This window comes from Symphodus melops (assembly GCF_947650265.1).
Source record: "Symphodus melops genome assembly, chromosome: 15".
NCBI lineage: Eukaryota > Metazoa > Chordata > Actinopteri > Labriformes > Labridae > Symphodus > Symphodus melops.
In genome coordinates this window covers 10,852,795-10,861,659 of record NC_136705.1, presented here as the reverse complement: position 1 = coordinate 10,861,659, position 8,865 = coordinate 10,852,795, and positions in this window count along the sequence as shown.

The following is an 8,865-nucleotide window of genomic DNA, read 5'->3' as shown; positions in this document are numbered from 1 at the left end:
GCTACATTCAGTGGTCATGGTTGTATCACCAAGTGTAAAGACGTGTTTTAAATTAGGTTGTACCATATTCTTAAATGCTTAATGTGCGACTTTTTGATTCAGTCCTTGAGAAAACCAGCACAACTGGAGCTGCATTGTTGTGCTATTTATATGAAATGACCATGATCTAAAATCGCTTAAGTGACATTCTAATAGGCAGTGAGTACAATGTGACTACAGTCCCTCACTTTGACAGCTTTTATACGCAAAGGAATGAGCTTGCCAGCCGTTCCTGTCCATATAGATACGGCTCAGACAACATCACAGACAGTGGGACTCGGGTGTAACTCTCATTGTGGACAGTGCTGACTCAGAGTGTCCCTCCTATCTACTTTCACTATCCACCTCATGGGATTAGGAGAATTCATAAAGGTCTCAGGAAAAGACAATTGCGATGTTTTGACAATCCGACCGCATGAGATTGGAACTAAAATATAAGGTTGGCTATATTAGATAGACTACCAGGATACTACAACATCAGCATCACATGTATAGTGTACCTCTGGGTTAAAGATAGTTTAAAGTCTAAAATTTTTGCAGTGGTAAATTCGATGATCTGCGTGCCTTTTCGTTTTTTTAATTAACAAGGTTTTATATTACAATTTCTCATACTAAATCAACATCAAATAACAACAAAGCATCTTCACTAAAAATGTACCAGAATGTCGAAAAGCAATGTCCACCTTATTAACACACACTAAATAAAAAGAAATAAAAATAAGGAATACAAAGGCAGTAACAAATTATAAGTAAAATCAATTCATTCATTTTCAACTGCTTATCCGGGGCTGGGTCGCGGGGCCAGCAGAGATACCCAGACTTGACTTGCTCCCCATGTCTTCCGGTGGGACTCCGGGGTGTTCCCAGGCCAGCCGAGAGACCTGTTCTCTCCAGCATGTCCTAGGTCTACCCTGAGGCCTCCTCCCAGAGCTCCTCCCTGGTGACTGAGCTCCTCGCCCTATCTCTAGGGGTGCACCTAGCCACCCTACGGAGGAAGCTTATATATATATACGCTTGTATCCGGGATCTTGTTATTTTGGTCATGACAATAGCTTAGCAGGGGGAGATGTGATAGTTAGCAAAGTTATAAGGGTAGGAAAGAAGATTGACCGACTGACAGATCGGACTTCTTCTTTGACAGCCTCCCTTACTTCTGTGTCCAATACCAGGCTCGGAGATTGCCAACATGACAGGCACCAGTGACCCTGTGACCACAACTCAGAGCAGCAGCTTCGACAATGGAGGCGGAAAACATTGTTCATTCTGACTCAATGTCTCCAGCCTCCCCCGGGATCTGTGAGAAGCTTTCCCGGAGGTGGGAGCTGAAGACCTCACTAACAGAGGGTTCTGCCAGACGTTCCCAACAGACCCTCATGACACGTTTAGGTCAGTCGATTCTGACCGGCTTCCCCCCCTCCGCCAGTGCATCCAACTCACTGGGGTGAAGGTAAAAAAAAAGGACAGTTAAAGGAGATAGGAGGGACAATCCAAACAAACCAAAGACTTATTTTTTAGAGGATATACTGGATTACTGCTAAATTTATGTGGAAAATATTGCACATTCAGCCTTTAAAAATGTGGAGATTTGAACGAAAAGCCATTAATTTCATTTTGTGGTAAAGATTAAAAGTTGTAGCTATAACTTGAAATGCACTGTAAAGATTATTACTACAATCATTGTTATTATCAATTAAAAGCTGAAACTTAATGCTGCTAATATATAATTAAAAAGCATGTGACATTATTTTCATGATTTATGGGTAAGACAACTGGGATCAGCTAATGAATAGTAAAATTATTAGACCATACATAACTTTTATGATTAATGTGAGGCACAAACCTCACACTGTTCTCCTATATGTGAGCATGTGTATGGTTATGTGTCTGCATGTGATTGTGTGTCTGAGAGGCTATGATAGACTTACGATATGTTTGAGTCAGTGATAAGTAGAGGCAGGAGGGCAACACTGAACAACATAAACAGTGTCAGAGGTTAAAATAGACCAGACCTCCTGGTGTCTTACTGTCCCATCACTCTCTCTCTAACAAACACGCACACACACACACACACACACACACACACACACACACACACACACACACAAATCCTCCTCATGCTCCCTGTCTCCACTTCAGCCTGCACCAGTCTTGTCATCCTCCTACCCCAAACCAAGCACAAGGATCTTAAACCTGTGTGTGTGTGTGTGTGTGTTTGTGTGTGTGTGTGTGTGTGTGTGTGTGTGCAGGAGGGGTTGTAATTTTAACAACCTTTAATTGACCAAACTTTTGTTCGACATGCTGGAGAAACATGGTCACATCAATCTAACACCAATTACAAGCGACTCCTTGCAGAATGTGCCCCACAGTCACCGTAGTCACTGTGACAACCCAGATGATTGATCACCAACAGCAATGATTCTCTAACCTGATCAGGCAAATTACCGTGGCGACTGCTGAGGCCATCTGAGTCCCGCACCGTGAAATTAAATCCACTGAGCTCATCACCTCGACTCAGTGACACTGACAAAGACACACTCACTCACACACTTGATTTTTTCTCCCTTATGTCAACACACACTCAGACACATTGGAGACTTGTCGACACAGGCACACACACACTTCCTCTCTCTCTTACACACAAAAGCAGCTTTTTTCTCCTCTCTTTTTACAGAGATAGAGACTGGGGCCTCTAGGGGCCCTGAGCACCAGGTGATAGCAACGGTAGGGGGACATGAAGACGTATTAATGTACTAAAGACTTAATGAACCTGCATCTATAGAGCAGAGGAGGAGTGGGGTGTGAGGGGGAGGAGGACATGGTGTTTACTTTATTACTTTACAGCAGATTAATGGGGATAATCATTTAAGTGATGGAGATGGATTACCCTCTCAAAGCTGGCTGTGGCTACTAAGAGCCACCCACGTAAACCCAGCACACACACACACACACACACACACACACACACACACACACACACACACACACACACACACACACACACACACACACACACATACACACACACACACACACATACACACACACAAACACACACTTGCAGCTGATGAAGCAGGTGGAAGCCTGATGTAACATGAGTTGTGTATGTGTGTGTGGACCAAGTGGCAACCTCCAGTCTTGAAAAATGAAGCCAATGTGGAAGTTAAAAAAGCTGCAGTTCATTGAGTGTCCGCTTGAGGCTGGCTCAAAGAATCGGGAGTTCCATACACACCGCATATAAAATGTCCATTTGACAGCAGAAATTAAAAAAAAACCTTTTTGTGTCACATTAGTTCTTGTCTTTGTTGGCACACAATGCACGGAGCGTGATTCGTTTACAACTTCTCCATTTTGATTTTATGAAGTTATTCATAATAAGGGGTATGGCAGTTCTGACAGTGTACATTACAACTGTTTGTCAAGAGGCTTTAAACCCACCTTAGCTTACACATTTTGCATGTTGTTCGGTTGACTGAAAGTCAAGCTGAGACAGCATTTCCAGCATAATGATCTCTACTAATGTAGTACTAATGTAGTAACCAATAGCAGTTGTCACTCAGGCTTGGTCAACTTTATTTGAAGTCTATAATGCCGTTTTGTCTTCTCATAACATTCAGGTTATAGTTCTCAATACAGCAGATACTATTCTTTTGACAATCATATCTGGGGCAGTCACTGTTGTCAACTTCTTAAATAAAGCTGTGTTTATGGAATACGTGTCAATTCTAAATTATTGAAGTACTGTACCAGTTATCCATGATAGGACATTAAAATCAAAATTAATCTATCATCAACTTTAGTTTTATAATCTTGAAGCTAAATTCCTCACTCAACGAAATTTAAAACTAGTTCTATTAAAAAAACGAAGTCGTGTTTTTTTTTTTTACCAGGACTTCTTTACAACACAGTATCACAGAATCGTACAAACAATTTGAAGAACAATGTTTAGTGGCTATGCATAAAAGACTTATTTGAACTTCACCTTCACCCTTTTCCTACCCCCAATGGGTTGCAGATCACAGACCAAACCTCAACACTTTGTTTGCTGTATCCAAAATCTTTAGTTCTGTTTGCATAGTTATATTGGATAGATTAAAAAATGGCGACATTCCATAAGAGTGTTCTGATACTCCAATTTTTGAATTCTATTCGATATTATTATTTGTTTAAATCTTTGTTTGGTATATAGATTTCAAATTGTAACCGGTTATTACTGCATTTGTGTGTCTCTGGGACACATCAATGTTGTTACAGTAGTAGTTTGGAAAGAAAAAAAGGCTATGTACACCATGCATACAAAATGCACCCCAATGCCAACAACATACTTGCAACACATTCAAAAGTAAAGTTATCCTAGCTCCTGCAGCCACATGTTGATGTGTCCTTGGGCGAGACCCTAACCCAAAGTTAATTTATCATCAGTGCATAAATGGACTTAGTTAATACTGATGTACACTTCACATATAGCAGCCTCTGCCATCAGGGTGCATTAATGGACATGTATGACCTGAGGTGTAAAAGCTCTTTGACTACTCAGAAAATGGCTAGATGTAAAGTATGTTGACATTTCACATTATTTTAATTATAGCTACGTTTCTGATCATCTCCATTTGTTTCCAGATATTGACATGAAATGGTCATAAACACGGATAAATGGTTCACATGACACATCATCCTGGTTTCTATTAGCAAACGAATAGCACGTCTAGTTTTTAAAAAAATTGAGGCTGTTGGAAACTGGTATTTTCTGGTTAATGGAAAAGGTTGTTGACAATAGAAGATTCTCTTTCACCTTTATGTGTATTACTGTCCCTAGCTTAACTGTACCAGACGAAAACAACAGGAAAAAGAAAATGGAAAAAGGGAAACAAATACATTCAGTTGGTGAGTGTCCCTGACAAAAGTAGCTTATTTTAAAAACAGAAAAGAGCAAAAAACAACCAAAACAATAAGGTGATCTGGCTTAATTAGAGGTCTTATTTAAAAGTGCAATATTTGACTGTGTCTTACCAACTCTCACGTGACTTAAGTTACTTAAAACACAAACAAATTGAATTCAAGCATAAAATAGATGAAATTTAGAAAAACCTGCCTTTTTAGTTGAACTATTTATTTAAGGTCTTCACTGCAGGCCAGATCTAAATCGCGAGCCTGAAGTGACTTGTCTAAGTCCTTAATGAAACCAAAACAAATTCCAGCTCTCAGACTCTTGACATGGCTTTCAGCAAAACCTGCTCGGCTCCTCAGTGTAACCCACTCCTGACTTCATTATTGTCAAACAGGATGAGGCGGGATCTGTACTCAATAACCTAAAGGCTGCTTGTGGTTTGTGGCTGTAAATAAACATTAGCCTAATGGAAATGTGAAGCGTGGCCTGGGCCTGTCGCTCGGCCTGCTGGGTGATTGAGTTTAGTGCTGATATGAAGTTGATGGAGAGAGTCACTGCTCCCTGAAGGAAATTAAGACGCCATTTTGTCACCCACGTCTGGCCTTGTAGATGAGATATTGCCTCCATCCACTGGCAATAAAAGTGTCACACACAAGTGCAGGCATACACAATTGTACACACTATTTTGTCTACAGATGTTGACACACATGTTAAGAATTTAATGTGTATGATCACACAAACGTAGAAAAAACGCTTTTGAATATAAATTGGACTAATAGTCATTGTACAGCAACTCGAAACGAGATTTTGCACATGCATTCACACACACACACACACACACGCACACACACACACACACACACACACACACGCACACACAGACACACACACACACACACACACACACACACACACACACACACACACAAACACACCACCCCAAACAATAATCCAGCATGAGGTTTAATTACTGTCCTCTCTTTTTGTTTCTCTCTCTCCTGCCCACTACTGCAAGATAGATCTCAATGTCAAGACGGCTGACAGATTAAGACAGAGCACAGGTACCACTGAATATGCACGAACACACACGGGAGCATGCACGCACACACACACACACACACACACACACACACACACACACACACACACACACACACACACACTCACTTGTATTGGCCTACATGCATGAAAAAACCCTTCTTCTTACTATTCTTCTCGTCTTTTCAGCATACCCCTTCCCAATAAAAACATACTACACTTATGACTCCCATATTACCATGGTTACAGGTTCACAGTCTGAGTAAATAGTCCTTCTTAGTCAGACTGGATGGTTTGGATTAAAGCAGAGCAAATCAGACTGCAGACTCGGTGCAGTTTACAGTGCCGTATCCACACACAAGTGCTCCATATAAACACCACTTAAAGTGTAAGAGCACTATACATCTTGCTCGCTGTAAAAGGAGTGGACTTACATAAAGAGTCAGGTTCTCTTTAGCTCTTCAAAAGAAGACAATATAAGGAAAGAAGAATAAAAAACTTTACGAATCATTTGATCTTTATAAAATACTTTAAATACACGTCTTATTTAGTTGTAGTTACATTTGTAACTTCTTCAGGTTGCAGTTTTATATTAAAACTCTTCATATTCACTCTTCATATTCATGATTCAGTTAAAACTTGGGGTTGGGATCAATGAACTTGGTAGTATTAATTAGGTTTGACGTTCATGAGGCCTCCAGCTCTGCTTTGTGTTGATCCAGACAAAGAAAAGATGAATCATATGTTGTTTGTTCCTCTTCATGTAGATTTACAGCTGTGGCTTTGTTTTTAGGGAGCTGCACAAAATTGGCTGTGTGGCGAAGGAATTCTCTACAACTATTGGTGTCCAAGTGTGTGGTTTCATTTTGTGTTACGGCAGTAGTACTGTGAGAGGCATGGTGTGTGAGCACTCCTTGGAAGCTTCACAAACACTCACTTAGGCATGCACCCAAACAGCACTGTCTCACTCTCGCGATTTCGTAGTTACACACTACTACTCTGTAACTACCTGGATGGCGGATCAGGGGAGTAACGACTTTAACCCACAAACCGTGGTTGCCTATTAATAACTTTTTCAAGCAATTATGAAATTAAATTGCTGACGATGCAATTAATTAGTTCGTCCAGGTTCCTGTCTCATGGCTTGTTAACTCCACGTTTACTCTATTAAGTCAGGTAATGAATTAACCCTGGAATAATAATATAACTCTGACAATCAAATGTTTGTCAACCTCTTTACTGCTCTACAGCACCAACCTCTCATCCTATTCTGGCTTCTGAAAATACAAGCTGGGGAGGGCCCAAATACCTGCTTTGAGATCTGAGGGGCATCCCTTAAATCAATGGGTTATGTCACAGTGGCCAGGAATCTTTTTTATACAATCTTTGGATGTGCTTCACAAAAGTATCCAATTAACCATTAATGAAATCCAGTAAAAGTATTAGTACCAGAATGCACTCACAGCTATACTCGGGTACTACTGAACATTAATTATTTACTGAGTTTAAAAATTAAATGCAACATACACATTTTCCTGGCATTATTGCGCTGCAGGTCTGTGCATGTTTTTGAGGTGGTCTAAAAAACATTGACCTTTATTTGTTTGTGGTAAAGAATTAAGCAGTATGAAGATCTTTAATGTCCTTAACTCTGTGACCTACTTATAATTGTCAGAATTAATTTTAAACAGCTTCTAAGCATTTAAGTATTTCACTTAAGTATCACCACAGTGATTTTATTTGTTTTCTGTTCAATTCTACAAAAAAATTGAGTTTTCAGCTGGACCAAAGACACTTTCCAAAGGTTTCATTGATAAAGATCTATGACCTTGGATTTAATTTTTTCAATAACTTTCACAGTAAGCACATGCCCCCTTGTGGTTGGAAGTTCCAGCACAGGAGAGAATAAGTGAACATTTTGTTCAAAGACAAACACTTTACGAATTCCAGACATGTAATTTTATCAAAGCAGTGTTTTGTTACAGTCACAAAGTAAAATAAGCAATTGATACACACCATTTTTAAATGAGCAAATCAGAGCAGAGTTTGACTACATGGTCTACATGAAACAAAGCCTGAGAGGAAAGAAAAAAGATGAAAAAACTCTAGATAAAACCTAATATATCAAGGGTCTCCAACAAGTAGCTAAGGAGCTATCGGTGAATCATGGACATGTTTTCAGTAGCTTGCCAATAGGTGGACGGTTGAAGTTTTGTAAAAGTAGCTCAATGAAGAAAAGTTGGAGACCCCTGCAATATAGACCCAAAGATGAATTGAAATTCGAGGTACGTAGATCATATGCTCTATTGGACAAGGACTCTGACTTAGGATTGATGATTTGAGTCCTCTTGTGGCAGACAGGTGTGCTTTAATGACTGTCAGAACCTCAAGTGTATAAATTGTTCACTCTGGCCAGATTTCGTTCTCCGCCAAAATCTGTTCAGATAAAGTTTGAGACTGGCCGGTTAGCTCAGATGGTTAAAACGTGGTGCTAATAATGCCAAGGTCATGGGTTCAACCCCCATACTGACCATTTACTGAACGAGAGAAAATTACTTGAAAGTAAGACAGTCTTGATCATCCGAAGATGTCTAGTTTTGTGTCATAACTTGGTGAAAATCCCAATAACTGAAAGATAACGTCCCTTTATCTAGTCTAAAGTGTAAACAAAGTCACTTGATAACTCTGTCTTTCCTTGAATCATAACCAACCCTGAAGAAAACAATCCCTTTCCATTTTCCTTTCTTGTCAAGTATTTCTTGAAAAAAATCAAGAGGACAGATACTTAGGCTTCCAGGTACATAGATCATGTGCTCTAATGGACAAGGTGTCTGACATTGGATCAGAAGATTGATGATTTGAGTCCTTTTGTGGCAGACAGGTGTGGTTTAATGAATGTCAGG